This window comes from Dipodomys merriami, unplaced genomic scaffold (genome assembly GCF_024711535.1).
Source record: "Dipodomys merriami isolate MVZ:Mamm:240054 unplaced genomic scaffold, mDipMer1.0.p SCAF_5, whole genome shotgun sequence".
Taxonomy (NCBI): domain Eukaryota; kingdom Metazoa; phylum Chordata; class Mammalia; order Rodentia; family Heteromyidae; genus Dipodomys; species Dipodomys merriami.
In genome coordinates, this window is record NW_027206068.1 from 14,572,501 (window position 1) to 14,595,320 (window position 22,820).

The 22,820-nt window shown below is 41.5% G+C and overlaps 1 long non-coding RNA gene across 1 annotated transcript in view; it reads left to right on the forward strand.

The window, feature by feature from the left end:
- LOC138810051 (uncharacterized) overlaps nt 1-19,296 on the forward strand; it is a 63,405-nt gene extending 44,109 nt beyond the window's left edge. The window contains exons 2-4 of the long non-coding RNA XR_011367007.1: nt 13,055-13,157; nt 18,636-18,753; nt 19,197-19,296. This is a non-coding gene — a long non-coding RNA (uncharacterized lncRNA). The remainder of the gene's footprint in view (nt 1-13,054; nt 13,158-18,635; nt 18,754-19,196) is intronic.
- Nucleotides 19,297-22,820: the final 3,524 nt, after the last annotated feature.

Genomic DNA, 22,820 nt, shown 5'->3' on the forward strand with positions numbered 1-22,820 from the left:
GGCTTTTCAGCTTCTAATTATGGTGTTTAGGAGACTAAATGGAGACGGCTGCAGATAATCAGAATGCTAAGAGCAGTGGATGGTCATGGTGGGACAAAGGGAAGGGTTGGCCCTCGGTGTGCAGCGGCCCTCCAACCTGCCAGCAGTCAGGTGCCTGTAAGGAGGTATTGCGTAAACGATGAGGTTTTTAGTTTGGCTTTCATAAAGAGCTGCTTAAATTTGAATACTAGCTTCATATAAATTAGAGTTTATCCTTTTGAAACCACTTGTAATGTGCTTCTGTTGGGGTGTAGGTCATTATAATGCAAAGTTCAAGGTTCCCAGAACATAGCGTGACTCAGGCTGCATTCTTGTAGCTAGGTCCAATTCAGCTGAAAATGAGAATTACAGCGGGAGCATTTCCTGGTCTTTGACCCAGCCTGGGAGCTTTTTAAAAGCAGGGTTTATGCAGCACGCTAACCTCCTCTGACTCTCAGTGCTTGCTAATAGTAGCTGTGGTCAACCCAGAGCAAATGGAAAACTGCAAAAAAAACAAAAACAAAAAAACCTCACTCCATGTTAAGAAACATCGGCAGGCACTTCCCTTTCTGTGTCCTCCTTGCCTGGGAAATGGAAGATATTTAAATGTTCAAAGGAGATTTTTTCTTTCTTTTTGCTCCTTGATACAAAATGTAGTCAAGCAAAACAAAAGGATGATGGCATTAAGAAAAAAAATTTCTGGACTGTACCTGTCTGAGGATCATGAAGAAAAATACTAAGAAAAATCATGGAACCTGTAAGTACTGTTATAAGATGAGAAAACGGAGAGGCCACATTTTGAAAGATTGAATTTTGGAGTCTTTATTAAAAGGCCAGCGACTGCATGGTGGACTCCTGTCTCAAAGGCCCGCAGCTAGCAAATACACTTAACACTGTTAGGAAACTGAGCCCTGAAGGCCAGAGAGGAGAGAAAGAGCAAAAACAATACCAACAAACCAATTCAGTTCTAATGGAGAGCTGAATTGGGATGCTATGGTGACCAAAGCGCCAGGAGACAGGACACAGTACACAAACATGGCATCAAGGTGCCTGAGCGAGTCAGGGCCTAAATAGGGGTCAGGTCAGGGGACAGGGTCACAGGAAACAAACTCCCAGTCCCAGGCACTGGACTGACAGTTTTAATAACCTATCAGCCAGGAGCCCGCCCCTGCCTCCAGGGATTCAGGCATGCCCATCACCTGAGAGGTGGGGGCTTCACCTTCCCCCACTATGAAGACAAGATGCCAGAGCCTACCATCCACCATGTGGCCAAGATGGCACTGACCAGACCCGAACCCCCTATTTTAGTACATATATTTATTCATTTTATTTATTTATTTAATTTTTTTTTTTGTGCCAGCACTGAGGCTTGAACTCAGGGCTTGTATGTTGTCCCTTAGTTTGTTTTTCACTCAAGGCTGGCACTCTACCACTGGAGCCACACCACCCCTCCTGGATTTTTGGTGATTAATTGAAGATAAGAGTCTTGGGGTTTTTCCTGCCTCAGTTGGCCTCAAATGACAATCCTTAGATATCAGCTTCTGAGTAGTCAGGACTATAGGCATAAGTCACTGGCACTGGACTTTAGCCAGACTTCAGCATCAAGTTCCTTGCTTAGTGTTCACCATCGTCCTGAGGCTGGGACCGTCTTATACACAGGAAATTGAGGGCAGTGCAGTTAAGTAACTCGCCTAAGACCACCCAGACAGTGACTGGCAAAGGAGAAGGTCTGAACCCAGGAAACTAGGCTTCTCCTCAGTCAATGCTCTAAACTCAGAGTAGGATGGGACCTGGCAGAAGCATAGTAGACTCTTAGATTTGATTGGGTACAGAAAAGACACTTGTAAGGTGAATAGGAATTTTATGAAAACTCTACAACATAGGAGTTGTAGGGCGGGGGGTGGGGTGGAGATGTCCATTAACTAAATGAGGGGTTCAAATCATTTTTCGATGGTTATTTAACCAGACACCGTGGTTCACACCTGTAATCTAAAATACTCAGGAGACTAAGATCTGAGAATTGTGGTGTGAAGTCAGCCTAGGCAGGAAAGTCCACGAGACTCTGATTTTCAATTAACCAGCAAAAAGCCAGAAGTGGAGCTAGGGCTCAAGTAGTAGAGCACCAGCCTTGACTGAGAACACCCAAGCCCTGAGGTCAAGCCATAGCAGCAGCACACACATACACAAAAGGACATTTAAAGTCAAGATCAGAATAGAGGAGCTTTAATTAAAACATGTACCCTGGGTCAGAGTAGGAATATTTACCAGCCCATAATATTATGTAAGGGTCAGCAGATAGGATGTCAGAAAGTGCCTTGTATTTAGTGATGAAGGTGAACACTACACAGGGCCACTGACTAAGCCTCTTAGACCCAGGCCACCCAGCTCTGGTGGCAGATGGCCATGGGTGGAACTCTTCACAAGACTGATCTGAACAGACTAGCTTGCATTGTGAAATACTATCAAAACAAAATAACAGACAAAAGCAAGGATCAGAAATAAATCACAGTGCAGTTCCTATGAACCTTTGGGTCCCCGAACACCTGCCCTGGGGCTGTGCAGAGGAGTTAATTGGTGTGAGCTGTGCCTACCACTCAGGCAGGGAGAGGATTTGCGTGGCAGGTTGGAATCCCTGAGGTCCTGGAAGCTCAAGAAAAATCCAGGCACTGAATAGACATGAGAGACGTGTCACTGAGAAGCAGAAAGAATTTTTCTCTGCTGGGTCAGTGCTGGGCTGAACCATGGGAGTGAGGGACCCTCACTGGTGGCCAAGAAAGCATCACAAACAGAGGTGGTGGTTTGGGGAGGAGAAATGAATGAAGAAAATGTGGTCTATGTACTCAACAGAATTTTACTCATCCATTGGGAAGAATGATATCAAATCATTTGTAGAGAAATGGATGGATCTGAAAACAGCCATGTTAAGTGAAGTATGTCAAGCTTGGAGAGAGAAAGGATGAATATTTATTCTCATATGGGTAAGCTAGAAGTAATTTATAAATGTGCTACTAGTAAACACTTCCGTGCTAGATCCAAGTGTACACAGATGTAGTCGCCAAAATATGGTATTTTCAGGGGAGAATCCAAAGGGTGTCATTCCTTAGAAAGGCTAGCTCAGAGTCCAACTAAATGATGACCACGAAATGGGTATTTGAAAGGGGGTAGAATTAAGGGGAGAGGGGTAGATGAGTGAAGAGAGGAAGCAAGGAATACAGTCATAAAATGTAACGCATATCCTCAAAATTCAGAAAATTAAAGGAAGGGGAAGAACAGATCAAGAGGCGTTGTATTCATAAACTGATTTGTTGAATGGTAACTCCTTTGTACATCTCCTTAAAGATAATAAAAAATATAATAAAAATACATCGTGATAACCCCTCTTATATCACCTCTACAATAGCAATAAAAAGCAATATATATATATATATATATATATATATATATATATATATATAATACTTTGTCAGGGTCTTGGACAAGGAGTCTTAGAACTGAAACTCTCTCATATATAGCACTTCTTATTTGTGTGGCCCTGAAAAAGCCCACTTTGCTTTCCTGAGCCTGTTTGTTGTAAGATGGTTTTTAAAACAAGGACACATTTGATAAACCTAAGTGTCTTCAGTCAAGTTCTGGCAAAGAGTCTTTGAGCTCACGTTTTCCAGCAGGAAGTTTCTTGGGCAGCCCCTGGGGATCAATACCTCTGAGGGTGGGAAGCAAACAGGATTGCATGGGCAGACGAATTAAAACTGTAACACTAGAGCAAGAAAGCAATCAGCCAGCCCCACTGGGAGCTCCAGAGTTGGGTGGCTCTTTACCTAGGCCAAGTTGAGGCAAGAGGGCCAAGCCTCATAGAAGGGGTGAAGGATGGAGCAAGTGTCTGGGGAGATAGGTAAGCAAGGGGTTGAGGAGTTAAACTGGTTTTCCCTTTCCTTCCTGGAGGAGGCTTATTTGCTTTTTCCCCTTGATCTCTATGGACAGGACCCACCTAACACTTCCTTCCTGGCCTTTCCTGGGCGGGGCCTACTTAACCTCTCCCCTTGCCCTTTATAAAGGAGGCCCACCTGCCCCTTCCCCACTGGCTTTCTCTGCTTCACCCTCACTTCTTTTCCAGCCTTCTAGTAGTTCTTCCTCTTCTCCTGTGCCACTCTCTCTCACTTATCTTCCCAGAGTCCGGCTCTGTCTCTCACGTCTCCCACATCCCCAGGGGAGAGGAAGAAGAGAGAAAGAACAGAGAAGCCACACTCCCACATTCTCCGTTGTTACAAAAAAAAAAAAAAAAAAGAGTCACTTCCAAGTTAAGTGCACAGCAGTTTTTATGCTTCCCGAGTCCATCAGACTTAGAAGGCAGACTGACTGCCACAAGCAGGGGGACCTCGCTTTGACAGAGGTCATTCTCTTTCAGCTGAGGACAAATTTTCCTAGAGAGTGATGCAGCCAAGCATTAGCAGGCACTGCATTGCAGCAGCTGGAGGGACCAGAGCCTGGGTCTTGAGAGGTAGCAGCTCCAGCAAGGACTACAACCTCCTACAGGAGACATTATTATCATGATTATGAGACTAATGATAAATCGTGTATATTGGGAAGATTGAAGCCATTAAAACCACCTAGCACCCATCAAGTGTTGGTGTGTATCTGCACAATCTAATATACCAGACCTTACAGCCAGACACTCACTGGTAGATAGACGCTTTTCTGAAAGTCTTATAAGTAGTCCATTTTCCTTACTACATCTAAGAAAAAGACCCATGAGAAAACATCTACTTGAGAACTTGCTTTTTTTCTTTCCATTTTAAAGCTAAGATAGGACTGATGATAGCTGTAGGAAAAGACTAAAGGTTTATTCAAAGGTAATGTCATTTCAAGTTTATAAATTCTAATGTTGTCTGTGGCTGTCATTTTGTTTAAGAGGGAGAAAAAAAATAACCCACCAAGTTTCCAGGGCCTTTTAAGAACTGGGGCTTAAAAATAAATAGTAACATTTAAAAGGCACCAGAAATAAAGGGATATGATGACAAACCTCATTTTCATTTTTTCAGTTTTGTAGTAATCCTCAAGGCTGACCATCCTTACCCTGGACTTCCTGGCAAAGTAACGGCCCAGAAGTTTCTAGCCCCTTGGGGAAGGGATTCTAAAATCACTGTGCTTCAATAATATTTTACTACCTGACAATTGAAATGCGGACTACTAGCCAGAGTATCCATCTGTCCTTCAAGCTTCCTAGCAGAAACGCATTTGATTCAGACAGAGCAGAGGAGCAGATTATGAGAGGGGAGGGGGAAGTTGGAAAGGAAGGGTTGGGAGGGAGAAGGGTAAAGCAAGAAACAGAAAGAGAATCTATGGGGATCTTTTTTGTTTTGTTTTGTTTTGTTTTTCCCTGGAGAAAGACCAATGGGCACAGCTCAGTAGGGGCTATGGACTGACATGCTTGATCTTAGGGAAGGTTCTGAGCAATACAATTGTCTATTTTCTCTAGCATCTCTCTCCTCTCCTCCCCTCTCCTCCCCTCCCCTCCCCTCCCCTCCTCTCCCCTCCCCTCTCTGAGTGCAGAGGGTGCCTCTCTCCCTTCCTCAGGCAACCAACCATGAGCTCACTGGGGTTGAGCCACCAACACTCCCGCTCTGAAACCAGTGTAGACCCTACCCCATTGTGAAAACCTAAAATGAGAAACTGGGATGAGATATGAGGATAACGAAAAGAAAACCTCATAGAGATCCAGCCAGACTGTTTCCTGGTGACGTTCCTGTGCTCTCAGGGACCCAAATGGCACACAGTTCATCACAGCAGGCTCGCTCCACCCACAGCAATGGACACTGGAAAATCATCCAATGCCTGCATGATGGTATTTTCATTTCTGATGGGCCTGGTAATCTGTGAGAAATGAACTTCAATTGCTTTCTCTGCAAGTGCTAAAAAGTTACTCTTATATCTTGGAGGGCCCTGGCGAAGCAGAGGTCAAGGACCAGTAGTTTTGTGGGACTAAAATAGCAGCTCTGAAATGAACACTTGATACTGTATATAAATTGAATGATCAGCTAGGTGATTTGAGAACTCCCTGGGTGGAATTTACGTATCTTTTGGATGAGAAGATGGTTCTAGGCCCGGGGAGTACCTCTGACCAGGCACAGCAATCAGCACACCTGGGAGGAGAGCAGGGCGGGAGGAAGCAGTGAGCGACTGGACCGGATCTTGTCTTTCATCCTGCTTCTTCTTTGGATGCTTCTTCAGCATGAATGGGACAACTCACAAGGCAGTTGCCTTTGCTTCTCACTGTGTGTAGGCTCGGGAGATGGCTCAGCCTCTGCTGGGGGTTGAAGGTCAAGTGCTCCTTGACTTCCACATCTATCCCTGACAGATGGGAACTTCTGAGAGTAAGCCATCACTTCAAAACTGTACCTGGGAAATGCAAATCAGTCTAAATTGGTGAGGTTTTTTTTTTTAAGATGGATAATATTCAGACTCAGCTTTCTTTCTTTTAGTCGGTCTCCAACTCAGGGCCTGAGGTGCTATCCCTGAGCTCTCTTTTTGCTTATGGCTAGTGCTCTACCACTTTGAGCCACAGCTTCACTTCTGGTTTTCTGGTAGTTCATTGGAAATAGGAGTCTAACAGACTTTCCTGCTAGGGCAGACTATGAACCACGATCCTCAGATCTCAGCTTCCTGCATGGCTACTATTATAGTTGTGAGCCATCAGAACCCAGCTCAGACTCAGCTTTGATAGTTTCATTTGTATTATGGATTTTTAGAGAGAGAAAGGTTGAGGCAAAGGGCTAACAAGAGATGGAGAAACATCTGGAGAGACAGAGTCAGAAGAGGAACAAGAAATGGGGCAGAGACCAAAATGAAAATACGGACAGATATGGGGGGACAGAGAGTGACACAGAAAGAAATGGAAAGGGAGAGTTGAGGGAAAGATAAAGAGATTAACAAAGAAGAAAATTAAGTAATAATTCATGTTGCTACTCAAAATATTGAGATTCACATCAAAACATCATAACTACCTTTATATCCTAGTTATCTTTTCTTCCTCCTCCTCCTCCTCCTCCTCCTCCTCCTTCTCCTCCTCCTCCTCCTCCTCCTCCTCTTCTTCTTCTTCTTCTTCTTCTTCTTCTTCTTCTTCTTCTTCTTCTTCTTCTTCTTCTTCTTCTTCTTCTTCTTCTTCTTCTTCTTCTTCTTCTTCTTGTGTATGTGTGTGTGTGTGTACATGTACATGGTAGAGCTGGTGCTCTACCAATTGAACCAGACCTCTAAGTTCACCTCCATCTCCAATTAACCAGCCTGGGCTACCTTCAAACCATGGTTCTCAGATGTTAGTTTCCTGAGTAGCTAGATTTCTAGGTATGAGCCACTGGAGCCTGGTCTTTCTTATTCTAATTTTTTCATTTTTATATTTTATAATCAATAGTTGTTTTCTTAGTGAGGGTAACATAGTTTCCTTCCTGGCTTCTAAGTTTTAATAAGTGGTAATGATGGCCAAACACAAGCAGGAAAAAAAGAAGGAAGGAAGAGGAGAGGGAGGGAGGAGAGAAGAGAGGAAGGGAAGAAAGAAGGGAGAGAAGGAGAAGGAAGAAAGGTTCAGGTAGGGAAGGAGGAAGGAAGAAAGCTGGGAGGAACAAAGGAAGGAAGGAAGGAAGGAAGGAAGGAAGGAAGGAAAGAAGGAAGGAAAAGGAAGGAAGGAAGGAAGGGAGGAAGGAAATCTCAGTGGTCAACTAGTACTTAGGATACTAGGACCCCCTAGGTTCATACTCAAGGCTTTGAGATGAACTGAATTAATCTTGTTTTCCCAGAAAGTTTAGAGGTTCATAAATACCCTTAGCTTAGCATTCAAATATACTCACTGAAAACAGCTTCAGTTATAACAACCTACTTAATCCCAGGCAGAAATGGTGGGTGGGGGTGGGGGTGGAGGGGAAGAGGGTGAGACTGATTATGGAAGAGGATAGAGGAATACGGAGATTTAAAGGTTTTCAGAACACAGGGTAGGAGAGAACCAGTAGGGAGCTCTTATTTTCTGTGGGTTTCACGCATTTTTCCAAACATGATGTCCCCTTAATCTTCACATTAGCTATGTGTGCTTGCTTTCTCATGTTACAAAAACCATCTTACTTTAGCTAATTGAAAAAGGTTAAGACATAGCAGTGCCAATCCTGATCGGCTGCCATTCTTGGACCCAGCATGCAACATGAGCACCATGCTCACCTATCAAGTCATTTAACAAGTACAATATGTGAACAAAGAATATTTGATCTTTACTTAAGCCTCCGTTAATTCCATGTGTCAGAGCGGAAATTACTGAAGCATATTAATAAGTTGCTAATTTCTCTGCACAGATAAGATATGGGAAGACAAGTTCAAAATAATTCCACACTGTATGTTGGTAGGTAGAGAGTCTTAGGTACATGTCAACAGATTAACTAGAAATGGATTGAAAAGACTAAATTTCACCAAGGCTTCAAAACTGTAGGGAACAATTGCAGGGTCTCCTATTTTTACATGAAACTGGAACTAGTGCTCATCATCACTTGATTTGGATAAATTAATATTGCATACTGTACTATCAGACACAGGTAAACATTGTAGATCTTGGGGAATCAGACTCATGTATTGTGACCTTAAAGTTGAGCTCCCTCCTCCTCCTCCTCCTCCTTCCTGCAAGTGACTTGAACTCAAATCTTTCTAGTGTCATTTCCTAAGTTGTATTTTGTTTGCCACTTGTCAAGAAGACTGAATTGCATGAGTAGACTCTATGGTTCTCCTGATTAGTATGTATTGGAGCTGGTGGCTCACGCCTATAAACTTAGCTACTCAGGAGGCTGAGATCTGAGGATCACTGTTCAAAATCAGCCCAAGCAGGAGAGTCTGTGAGACTCATATCTCCTAAACCACCAAAAAGCTGGAAGTGGAGGCATGGTACAAGTGGTATAGCCCAAGCTTTGAGCAAAGAAAAAAAATGCACAGGGACACTACTCAGGCCGAGTTCAAGCTCTAGTACCTACACGCTTCCCTCCTCCCTTCCCCCCATACCAAACTGCACTGGAGAAAAAGATTTACTCACTTATTTGTATACTATCACATCACATTTCTTTGCTTGTAGCACCAAATACATAAATAGCAACTCTTAGGTTACTGATTTTCCTGCTAGATATTCACTTAAACTATGGATTCCAATTCCAACACTGAAAAAAATGCTGTGTTTTTTTTTGTTGTTGTTGTTGTTGGTCATGGGGCTTGAATTTGGAGCATGGTTGCTGTCTCTGAGCTTTTTTGCTCAAGGCTAGTGTTCTACCACTTTGAGCCAGAACACTACTTGCAGTTTTCTGGCAGTTATTTGGAGATAAAGTCTCACAGACTTTCCTGCCCAGGTGGGCTTTGACCTGTGATCCTCAGATCTCAGCCTCCTGGTTAGCGAGGATTACAGGCAGGAACTACCATTGTCCAGCTAAAAGGTGTTTTTTCATTAGTAGCTGTAAGCAAACATTGAACAGTTGAAAGGGCAGATAATGAAAAGATTTAAACTTGAGCTGCCTTCTCTCTCGATGTGAAGCAGGTAAAATCCTAGGGAAGTGCCTTGTCATTGATACCTGGGGAACAAACACATGTAGATGTAAGTTGCAAATACATCAACTTGGGGCATTCACTTGGAATATTTTCCTTTCGAGAGGACACAACTCTATTTGGGCAGAAGATAGCAACGTCAAATACCCACCCACATTTACTTGCTCCCATGAGTGCCCACAGAAGGGACCAATTGTGTCATACTTTCACATTTTCACCCAACCCTGATTTCTGCCCTAAGAATGCCACCCTACCCCTGCTTACACCGCAAGGACAGAAAACAACAGCCACAAAACCCAAAGCCATAAAGGTTCAAACAAGACAAGATCATTTAATATGCACAGACGCTTCCATGCAGGATGGAGGGCAGGGCCCAGCCCACATCCCAGGACGTCTGCAGGTTTTCTCTGATGAGCTGTGCAGAGCCCGCAGTCAGCTGGGCTTTTCACCCCGGTAAGTAATGAACGCACCACACGGAAGGATCTCGGCGCTTGAACATACCTTTCTGGGAGCAATTTTAACTTTTCCCATGTCCATTAGGCCTTACAGCCTAATCTTGCTCTGCCAATTGCTCCCGTGGTGAGATCATTAAGGAAATTATTTTAAGATCAAACACCCTGCCGTGACAATGGCGTCCCATGTAAGGTAAATGCTTCAAAGGCCCCCCTTTCAAATTACAGCTCTGCGGAGTTATTCATCACCCCTCCATAGGGCCGGCCTCACCATTACTTGGCTTTTTGCCTCAGGCGAAGGTAGCACTGCTAATTGGCCTCTGTAACAAAACTGACCTGTAGACAGGATAAAACTTGTTTGGAGCTTAGAGACAAAAATTATTCAAGGTTAAAAACACATGAATGCCCCAGCTACGTCACCAAAAAAGAAGAGTGAATGAATGTCTTCCCCTGCGGTTCTTAATGCGAAAGAATGCGCTCCCGGCGCGCCCCCCGCCAAACAAAGGCTGGTTCAGGTAGCAGAGCCGGGCCCGGCTTCGGCGGCTGTTCCTGGTGGGTTTACCATCCCCCTCCCCCCCGACTCCTGTCCTCCCCCGTCCTCTCCCCCATCCTCTTCTGAAACTCCAAGGCAAGCAGATCCATCCTGGCTTGGGTTCTGCGCCCCCCTCCCCGGGAGGGTCTTTGATCTCCTGGGATAATGGCAGATGGAACAATTTAACTGCTCGGGACAGGTGCAGCGTTTCGTTGACAGGTCGGGGCTTTTATTTCTAGCACATTAGCCGGGCGCATACAAATGGCTTTTTGACAGATTCAAGCAGGTAAAATAGCACCGAGGGTCCGCAGAGGCCGCGGTCACGCACCTGCCTGAATGGCACAATTGGAAAATGATGCATAAATTAAAGACAGGTAAAACCTCGGGCTTCTCTGCTGTAAGCGTGTGGGTAGACTTTTTTTTTTTAATGACTTGCTAGGGTGGTGCTGTAGGGGGAGATTCTTCAAGGAGTAAACACTAAATGAACTCCTTTATCTCTTTGGGTTCAAAAGAAGGCAGGGCTCTCTTGGGGTTCCCAGACCTTCCTGGGTTGGAGGCCAGTACCATTTCATGATGTTCTTTGGGAAGGAAAATGGGAAAGGAAAGATCCCTTGACAAAGGGTGAACTAATTCATCAGGAATACTCAGTAGACACTGTGTTGAAAAAGATCTATACAACTTGGGGGGGGGAGGGGGTCCCGAGGGAAAAACAAAAACTGAGAGAAAATCAGGGAAGAGATGACACTGTTTAAAAAGAAATGTTCTCATTGCTTGACTTATCTAACTGCAAGCCCTCTGTACATCACCTTTACAATAAAAATGTAAAAGAAAAGAAAGGTCCCTTGCTTTCCCTCAAGATTTACTTCCAGTTCCCTCCCCCCAGCTCCCCTTCCTTCCTCCCCAACCCCTCTCCCCCTCCACTTGCCAGGTGAAAGATTTTGATCTACAAATTGTGCTTGGCTTAACCAGTGTATTCTAAGGATAATCAATCTGGTTAAGAAAGTTACTGGGGTGTTTGAAGGAGTTTTCACCCTCTCTAGATTAAAAAAGAAGGAACTTTGGAGATTGGTTCAGTAACTATTGTTTTTCTAGAAAAATTAATCAAGTAGGACTTTTTTTTTGTCTCCTTCCTATTTGACTGCATAATTTTGTAACAATAAAAGCTTTTCAGGATCTTCCTCATGTACAATAGCATGTTGAAGAAATTTTAAATTTGTCTGAAATGAAGTCATATAGTAACTAACCCCTTGTAGTTCATTTGAATTTATGTATGTATCATCAGATTCTCTGTCTTCAAATTAGATAGGAAACTAGCAATTTAAAATCGTTCCTTATGTTGTTTCTTATGTTTCCTTATGTTTTCCTTATGTTGTTCCTTATGTTGTTGACTTTTTTCTCATTCTTAATAATTATTGCAGTTAAGAACTTAAAATTTGGGGGGATGGTGGAAACACCCTTTTTGATTTTGCTTTCAGCCACACATTTCATGAAATATTACCTTTTGTCTTTTTCTCTATCTTTTTGTTCACTATCAAAGAAGTGCTAGAGTTTAGAGATAAGCTCAGAGCAGTGTCTACAAACTAAAACAGATAGTATCTACAAACGATTCTAACTTGGAAAAGAAAAAAAAAAAAGGTGAGCGCCTAACAAGATGCTTTCTTTGGAAATCACAGCCTTTTATGTTTACTCCTGCTTTTATGAGTCTGTTTCTCTCCCTAGAAGCTGCCAGTCGCTCCATCAAAATCACAATCCTGGCCCAGGAATGAATAGAATCATTAAGATTTCAGAGGATATTTAGGTCATCGCCAGGTTTTATAGAGGAACTATAAATAAGGAAGGAAATCCAGGGCCAGGTTCCTGATTTTGGAAAAAACTCTATGAACTTAGGAACTTTTCTAGAAAAGCTGAAGAAGTTAAAATTATGCATTTTACAAACTATGATTTGAGAATTATGATCATTCCAGAAATCTTGCAGTCTTGATGATCTAGTTTTCCATTCTAGCAGACGAAGTTGAAGTTAAAGCTGAGAGAGTTGAACAGCTTGAGATCAGATTCAGAGATTTCAAAGGACTTATCTTAGATAAGTCCTATAGGTCCTATAATATCTGGGAAATTAGTCCTACTTAGTGCTGGATAGGATCTGACCCTAAGGCATCCTTTTCTGATAATGGATGTACTCATATGTACAGGAAACTTTTTCAACGATGTATCCCTGAATCATTCACATTCTTTTGTATTTGATTGCATTTTCTTCTTAGCTGACATGTCATTTCTTTTTTGCATCTGCTTTACTCTCAGGATTGAGAACATGCCTGAGACACTGTTCTCAGTCACCATTTGTTAATTAAAGAAATGACCAGATGAAAGCATGAAACTGCAATGAATGTCCCTTGTTGCTGTTTAATTTGTCAGGTCTGCTTGTCCCTCTATCACAGGGGAGCCTATGGTATGTGAACAAGCCCACATCTCAGAGTCTGACATGAATTTTTTCCCCTTGTAGGTTGTTTTTTCCCCCTACCAATCCTTCTGCAAACAGTCCCAGAGCAGCAAGAACTTGCACCCCTGTAACAAGCTGCATTAAGAAAGAATCACCAGGTAACCAGGTAATGGCATTAATTCTTGAACCTCAGTGATTCAAAATGGATTCAAAATGAAGAACCTTCCTGGTACCAGGTTGCTGATATGGGCATGTTCTTAATTTTTGCTTGTGGCAGTGATTCTCAGGAAGTCAGTCTTCCTTCGACATCTATCCTCCCCTTTCCTAGAAGGAGAGGGGTCTTAGATCATGTCACTTTCAAATGAAGAAGGGCCACTTGGTTCAAGGCCTCTGAAGACTTTATTTAGCCCTACATGAAGCTTTTACATCTGTCACAGTTGGAGGCTGGGAAACTGCATTGCACCCAGGGGATCTGAAGGAGTGCGTTGAGAGAAATTGCAAGGAAATTATTCTTTTCACTAAAATACATTAGAAATGTAATAAAAAAAAAAAGGTTACAATTCTTACAGTGGGTAAGAATCACCAAATTAATTCCTGTAAGCCTTCACTTTTCCCCACATATATTCTCAAATTCCTTTAAAGATTTGAAATCATTGTTCCATTAGTTTCTTCCCCATGCACCCCAATTTGAGCCTGATGGGTCTAGACTGAAATTTCTCAGTCCTACACCTTTTAAGTACTTTTTTTTTTGGTCCAGTCATGGGGCATGAACTCTGGGCCTGTGCGCTGTCCCTCAGCTCTTCAGCTCAAGGCTAGCGCTCTACCACTTGAGCCACCTTCCCAGCCCCTTTTAAGTACTTTTTTAAAAAGGCAATTTTGTTTATCTGGAAAACTCTACCACCACCTATGAGTTGATGACTTTTGCTACCATTTGGATCTGGAAATGTATCTTAAAGGCTTGGCCCAAGCCTAGGGTGCTTTTGGGAGGTGGTGAACCCTTTAGGAGGAGGGGCCTATGAGGAGGTATTTAGGTCATGGAGAGCTGGCCTCCAGGGACCTATTAGGACTGCCTCTATCTTTTTGCTTTGGAGGCCACGAAGTGAATAGGTTTTGTCCACCATGCATTCCACTGTGATGTACACTTTTACCGCAGGGCCTGAAGCAGCAAGACAAGGTGCCAAGGAAGATAGAAAAGTAACCTGTAAATCCTGAGCCAAAATAAACATAAACTTCCTTCTCTTCCTTCTCTTCCTCCTCCTTCTCCTGCTCCTCCTACTGCTCCTCCTTCTCCTCCCCCCTCCTCCTTCTTTCTTCTGTTCTTCCTTCTCATTCTCTTCCTCCTCATCCTTCTTGTCTTCCTCCTCCTCCTCCTTGTCCTTTTCCTTGTGTTTCTCCTCCTCTTTTTTCTTTCTCCTTCTCTTCCTTCTTTTTTGTGCCAGTCCTATGGCTTGAACTCAGGGCCTGGGGGCTGTCCTTGAGCTTTTAAGCTCAAGGCTAGCTCTTTACCACAGCTCCAGCTCCACTTCTGACTTTTTGGAAGTTTATTGGAGATAAGACTCTTAATAGACTTTCTTGCCCAGGCTGGCTTAGAAAAAACCATGATCCTCAGCATCTATAGAAGATCCACCTGCATGTTAAATATGGCATTACAAATTAGTAGTGAAAATATGACTAAAAATATTACTAGGTAATTGCTTCATTGTTTAGGTCATTAAGATAACTTCCTTTCCTCTTTTATGTCAAATGTATTAGTTATGAATTAAAGGCCACCTATGTTACTAAAATTAGAAATGATAAAAGGTAGACAGATATGACCACACAAATGTTTTGATCTTCTGTCAAAACCTACCATGAACAAATTTCAAATTCAGTCATAAACTGACAAAAACAAACAAACAAACCACCTTTAAACATACATGATAACAAGATGGGCAAAAATGGGATAAATTATAAAAGCCAAATAAATAAAGTATATTAAATTCACTAGTGATCAAATACAGGCAAATTAAAACAACAAAGTATTATTTGTAGCAATTAAATCGCATAATATGTGCAGCATCATGCATTGTCAGCATGTCTACAATTCCCTATGTTTATGAAATTGTATTCATTCCTTGTAATTGGTATAAACTGGCATACAGTAAGTAGTTCTTCAATAAACATTGCTGGAAATGAATATTCTTTGCAATGTCATTATAGATTTCAGGATACTTTAAAATCTAACTGATGTAGTTGGTTTGGTGTTTGGGGATAGCAGTCAGGTAATAATTCCCAAGTGTCATACAATTTGTATACATTTAAATTAGTGCAACCACAGATGACCAATTTGCTAGAGATAAGCTTGGTTTTCACACCTGTTTTGGTATATTGAATAGTATCTCCTTCCTCTCAGAAGTGTTCTGATTTATGTGATAGTATATATTTGTGTTCACACTTAGCAATAAATATGTAGTTATGGAAGTATGCTACAAAAATTGAAAAGTCAGAAATGAATTTACTAAGAAAATGATTTAAATCAGTGTTTGTCATTATTCACTAAGTATTAGGATCACTTGTGAAACTTAAAAAATATATACATAATGAGGTTCAAGTTGCTTCCTAAACCAATTCAATCAGACTTTTAGGAGTCAAAGCTTGGTCATCCGTATTTCATAAGCTTTCTAAGTAAGTATAATGTGTAGCCAGTGTGAGGACTGGATTAAAGCTCCCAACAAGTAGACTCTTTGGTGTCTATTAAAGATGATGTTCTCTGGCTGCGAATATGCCTCAGAGATACACTTGCCTAGCATGTGTTGGTCCCTGGGGTTCATATGGGATGCTATTGAATGGACAAGGAAAGATGCTTGAAAACCAAGTAGCAAAGTAGCATAGACTTTAGAATCTCATTTTACTATAAATATGTACTCTTATAGATTGTGTTAAAATGTACATAAAATTAACTATTGTATACTTTCCTCCCTTACTGCCCCTACCCTCATTAGTGTTGGGAGTTAAACCCAGTGCCTTGCTCTTATTAGGCAAACACTGCCATTGAAATACATCCTCCACCTCTATCTATCTATCTATCTATCTATCTATCTATCTATCTATCTATCTATCTATCTATCTATCTATCTATCTATCTATCTGTCTATCTGTCTATCTGTCTGTCTGTCTGTCTGTCTGTCTGTCTGTCTGTCTGTCTGTCTGTCTGTCTGTCTGTCTGTCTGTCTGTCTGTGTGCATCAGTGCTTGAACTCAGGGCTTTGCTTTGTTATGCAGCTTATTGTTTACAGCTGAATGTACTACCACATGAACCACACCCCTCTAGTCCAGCATTTTACTGGTTAATTGGAGATGGAATCTCTATATTTCAGGTCACAGCTTCCTGAATAACTAAGATTAAAAGCATGAGCCATGGAAGTGGTGCTGTAGCTCAAGTGGTAGAGCGCTCGCCTTGAGCTGAAGAGCTAAGGGACAGCGCCCAGGCCCAGAGTTCAAGCCCCACGGCCGACAAAAAAAAAAAAAAGCATGAGCCACTATTACCCAGCAACCCTTTTTTTTTTGTCAGTGTTGTTGGAGGTGATAGCATTTTGTTTTTTTGAGACAGGGTTTCACGGTATAACCCACATTGTGAGTGTAAGTTCATTGGGGATAGAAAACATATTAAAGATTCTTTGGTAAAATTACAATGTTTGTCACAATATGGAATTATACTAATCTAGCCAATTGTTTATTTAATTGTTTATTTATTTATTGGTGCTGATACTGGGCCTTGAACTATCACTGCCCCTTGGCTGTTTTGCCCATGGTTAGAGCTCTACCACTTGAGCCATACCTCCATTTCTGGCTTTTTCATGGTTAATTGTAGATAAGTATCACATGGGCTTTTCTACCGTGACTAGCTTTGAACCACCATCCTTATAACTCAGCATCCTGAGTAGTTAGGATTATAGCTATGAGCCAGTAGTGCTGGCCATTTGGCCTACTTTTTTACATTCATATGGTTGGTGTCTGTGATGTACTCTACCAAGTTTGGAGGCAGAGACTGTTTAAGACCGTGTTAAAGTTTCCATTTGTTAGGCTTGCTAGCTGAAGAATAAAATATGCCTCAACTGGCCATATTTCTGTTAAAGCTACTACAGGTTTATGGGCATGCTAAAATGGTGCAGCAAGCATGGAAATTAGTGTCACCATCTTATAAAATCTTTTATATATGACTCTTATTTTAAGGAACATATGATGGTTATTTGGTACTTTCAGATAAGTAGGTTTGTTTTTCAAAATTTGAATTCCTGTCAAATCCACAGCCAATCCATCAGTGTGCTATTCCACAGCCCTTTTCATAGACAAACACCGTTAAGCACTTCAGAAATATCAGATTAACATTAATACCCAATGGATTAGAAACCAGACAAAGGTGGGCTTAGGAAAACACCTCGATGGAGTCTGAAGGTGGGTGTACATGATATCAGTTACCTGCAAGGCCCAGCTCTCAGACGTTTGAGGGGTGAGAGGCCCACTTAAAAAAGATTTGCCATTTTGAAGAGTTTCTGTGGGGAGAAACTAAATAGTCTGCCCAAGTCTAGCTAGGAAGTTTTCTTCACTGAGAGAGACACAGGTACAACATTCCAACTGGAGTATTTCCTTCTTTGTCCTCAACCCAATTTCCTTTGTCCTCTCCTCCCCTTCCCATTAAGTCTGACTGTGGACCCTGCTGCTGCTCCATTATGCAGTGAAAAAATCCTGGGGCTAGCACTCCAAAATACTAAAATCATTATCCTCTGACAGGACAATGACTTTGGCTGATAGGTATGAGGAAAAAGAGCCCATCATGCCAGCTATTTAACACACAAATGGATCCAAGGTGAAAAGGCAGCCAATGCGCAGGCTTGTCTCTAGTGTCATTTTGTGTGTGAGTTTATGACTTCCCACTGTCCTCAGGCGTATGCAGATAATAAAATTGGAACTAGGAAGATGGCTGCATATCATTTACTGTTGTATAAAAATTCTTGTAAGGAGTGTTCATCTCCTTTTGTGAAAGTTTCTCTGTCCAGTCTCTTCTGAGGCACCGCAGGCTCAATTCTCAGCTTGGAGACTAGAGTCTCGGGAAGAGAAACTACATTGGACTAAGGCATGTCACCTTTTCTCAAGCACCTTTCATAAGTTGGGCCATGTCCTAATTTTTGGAAAGCTCTTTCTTAAGGTCTTACTGGAGTTCAGGTAATTAAAAATTCCTTATTGTTGCTATATTCTAAAAGGTTGCTCAAATCAGTGGCACATTTTTTTTTCATTTCTAATAGGTTAGAGTCTATGAGCTTTTAGAAATACAAAGTTAATCACTTATAATTTCGAGGTAGAAATTAATGATGTAGTTATTTATTATAATAAATTCGTGTATGTGAGCTATTATTATATTGTAGATAAAATAAATGTCTAACTTATCACTGTGAAAGTATTGCATTGCTTATGCTGTAGCTGTAAAAATATTTGTGAGAAGTGTTTTATAACTCGCTATTCTTATATTTCTCCTTGCCATAAGGGAACATAAGAAGACATGTTAATTTCTGGGCTATGTTATGTCATTTGTCTTTGCAAAGTATAGCTTTATAATTTCCTGTTATTTCTTCAGTACCATAATACCTTCTTTCCCTTTATTATTCCAGTAACCTCTCCAGAGATTTACTGTAAAAAGATAATGTGCAAATCAAGAAGAGAGAAGTCAGGATGCCTGATTGCTACTTGGTGTCATTGCAGAATGGAGTAAATTCTATCATTAATTTGGTAATCAATTAACCTTCTAGACACTATGAGTCCAGTCACAGTAATACACTACTCATCCCCTGTTTAGTTATTCAACCAGCTCTCTTCTCTAGAGTGTAGCTGAGAGAAGTCTACTTGTTTACTCTGATTCTGAAACAGTTTCAAAAATCCATGTGCTGATGTGAGGTTGTTTATTGTTATGGTTTCAATAATAAAATGCCCTTCCTATCTTTTGCCAACTTGCTTCTCAGACTTTTGGGGATGGTTGGATCCTGAGAGCCCTGAGTTAATCAATGAATTAAATTCATGATGGGTTCACAATATGATGCTATTATTATGAGCCATGAAAAGTAAGAGGGAAGACCTAGCTAGAGGAAGGAGAACTCTGGAGTACATGTTGTTGGGAGCTATATTTTGCCCAAGAACCTTTCTATCTTCCCTTTTCTGTTTCTTGTCTATCATAGGATGAAGACTCTCCCGTTACACTCTTCCCTACCGTGATGCTCTACTCAAGTGTGTGTGACCATGGACTTAATCCACCAAAACGGAGCCAAAATACATTTCTCCCAAAGCTGTTTATTTGGATATTTACTTACAATGATATAAAACTACTAAAACGTATACTGCTAAATGATTCATCACTTAGAAATATTCTCTCTCTCTCTCTCTCTCTCTCTCTCTCTCTCTCTCTCTCTCTCTCTCTCTCTCTCTCTCTCTCTCTCTCTCTCTCTCTCTCTCTCTCTCTCTCTCTCTCTCTCTCTCTCTCTCTCTCTCTCTCTCTTGGCTACTCTATCAAGTAGTATGTCTTCTTTGCAGGCCGATGGCATACTTAAAGCCACACAGTCAGCATTCAATAGATAACTATTGATTAAATAAACTAAGTTGAAGAGAACTAAAGAGAGAAGGCTGTGGAAAGTAGAAACAGCAACAAGGAAGAAAAGAGAAAGAAAACACCCATTAGAGATGACATAATAAAAGCACAACTACTCCCAAACTCAGCATAAGGAAAGAGGATAGAACACATTCATAGTCTTCACAGAGTCATGCCTCATATAGGTTGTCTAATGACCTAGCCATCTTAATGAACTCTCTCTACCTTTTCTCATAAAGCCTTCACTAAAGGCATAACCCCAAACGATTTGTGGCTCTTAGTTACTTGGGAAATTAATGGCAATCATTATTTAACATCATAGGTACCAACCAGTGTGACAAAAAAAATAAACAAAAATTTAAAAAAACAGGTAAAAAACACTTTGAAATCTAAGCGTAAATGAAGGGAAAAGTTGAGTGGAGTCCATTTTGTTCTCTTTAGCTCCTGTCCTATTCATTATATAAAGTACACAGATTCAGTACCTATGCAAAGGTTACTATTTACTATGGAAGGTAGCTAGAGTCAGGAGAAACTCCTTCTGCTCTCAGAAAAATGCAGTCTAATAGAGATGAGACACGTGTACACAGTGCCCAGGAATGGAAGGCTGTAAAAACAGTGCAAATCCATGTCCTAGAAATCCTGAGCAAGATGGCATCTTCCTCCGGAGCTGAGGTGGTCAGAGAAGGCTGCCTGTTAGAGCTAGAACTGAATTTTGTTCTCAAAAGATAAGTTGGACTTGTACAAACTGAGATGGAAGGGGGTTCTTACCATACTTAAATCAGCATTTATTGAACATTAACGCACACACAAGTACCTGTTATGAGCAATGCCTGGGTTTAAAAGACATGACCTTGAAGATGGACCACAGAAGTAGAAATTGAGTCAACTACTTAGACAGGAAGGAAGAACAACTTTGAGGGCTATCACAAAGGAATAAGGAACACGACTCAAAATTTGCTGGTGAGAAATCCCAGGGCAGTTAGAATCAAGAGAGGGCCCTGGTGTCCAGCTACAAAACCTTCTGCCTACTAGAAGCCAGACTGCTCAGAGACCTCAGTCATGGGGTTTGGTAGCTTCTGAGAAATCATGGAGAAAGGGACAGGAAAGAGTGAGACCTATAGAACAGGTAAAAAAAGAAGTCAGAAATGAAGCAGGACAAAATCAGACACACCTATAATGCTAGGACTTGGTAGACTGAGGCAGGAGGATTTCTTTTGACACTATGTATTTTTCACCATGTATTTTTTTATTCACCCTCATTTGTAGAAATCTCTCTGTTCCAATACATAGGCAATGTTCTTTTTTATTTTCATTATTAAATTTTTTATTTTATTATAAAGATGCTGTACAGGGGGGTTACAGCTACATGAGTAAGGTAATGAGTACATTTCTTGTAGAAAATTGTTACCCCCTCCTTTGTTTTTCTCCTACTATCCCTTCCCTCTCTTACCTCCCTCATTCCTCCTCACCTCAGAAGTTGAATAGAACTGAAGACCTAGAAATAAACCCACAGACCTATAGCCACCTAATCTTCTATAAAGGAGCCAAAAAAAAAAAAAAAAAAAAAGGATGGACGAAAGACAGCCTCTTCAGCAAATGGTGCTGACACAATTGGTTAAACACCTGTAGAAACTAAAGTTAGATCCTTATATATCACCCTGCACCAGAATCAGCTGCAAATGGATCAAAGATCTTGAAGTAAAAGCAGACATCCTGAAAACATTACAGGAAGGAATAGAGAAACTCTAGGAGGATTTTTTGAGTTTGAGGCCAGCCTTGGTTACTGAGCAAAACTCTGTCACAACCAAACTAAAACAAAGCAAAAAAGAAAGAAAGAAAAAAAGACAGGACAAAGATCCACAGCTGTGAAGGCACTCAATGCTGGAAGTCTGAGGAGTATTCTACATTATATACATTAGCTTACTTACATGTTTGCTTTCTATATGTAGGCTATTTTTAACCTTGAGATTTTTGTTTGTTTTTGTTTGTTTGGTGCCAGTCCTGGGGCTTGAACTCAGGTCCTGGCCACTGTCCTTGAGCTTTTTTGCTCAAGGCTAGTGCTCTACCACTTTAGCCACAGTCCTACTTCTGTTTTTTTTTTTTTTTTTTTGACGCTTAATTGGAGAGAAGAGTCTCATGGACTTTCCTGCCCTGACTGTCTTTTTTTTTTTTGTCAGTAATGGGGCTTGAACTCCAGGCCTGGGTGCTGTCCCTCAGCTCTTTAGCTCAAGGCTAGTGCTCTACCACTTGAGCCATAGTACCACTTCTGGTTTTCTGGTGATTTATTGGAGATAAAAGTTTCACAGACTTTCCTGCCCCGGCAGGCTTTGAACCATGATCCTCAAATCTCAGCCTCCTGAATAGCTAGGAGTACAGGCATGAACCACTGGCACCCAGCTGCCCTGGCTGCTCAATCCTCCTATCTCTGCCTCTTGAATAGCTAGAATTACAGGTGTGAGCCACAGATGCACAGGTTGAGAAGATCTTTGACAGTCTGTTGCCCTTTACTCCTTTGACCTTGCTCTGTGCCTAGCACTTAGTATAAGCTGAATATTTTCAGAATAAACAAAATAATAGATGGATGAAAACAATGAATAGAGTCAAGGCCTGTTCTTTAGCATATATTAGATTTTCTAAGAACCTAATATATGCTAAAGGCTACTGGCTTCCCTGAAATATCTCTTGGTGAGTTGTGAAGTATATTTTATTGTACTTCCTCAGATAAAAGTCAACATAGGTTCACAAGTTCCCTTTTAAGAATCTTTCTTGAGCCGGGCACCAGTGGTTCACGCCTGTAATCCTAGCTACTCAGGAGGCTGAGATCTGAGGATTGTGGTTCGAAGCCAGTCGGGGCAGGAAAGCCCATGAGACTGTTATCTCCAATAAACCACTAGAAAACCGGAAGTGGTGCTGTGGCTCAAGTGGTAGAGCACTAGCCTTGAGCTGAAGAGCTGAGGGACAGCACCCAGGCCCAGAGTTCAAGCCCCATAACCAATAAGGAAAAAAAAGACTCTTTTTGAAAGTACTAACACTTTGTGGTCTACTGGTGGTTAGGTAACATCTTTCCTCTCCTTTTGGGGAAATCAGGAAATAAAATTGAACCATATTTTGGTAGGGTACAGGCTATTGATTTAGGATCTCAGAGGTCCCTTTGTGAGGGCAAAACCTTAGAATGAGATTCCAAGAATGAGTTACTTCAGGGCAATGGTTTATTCTT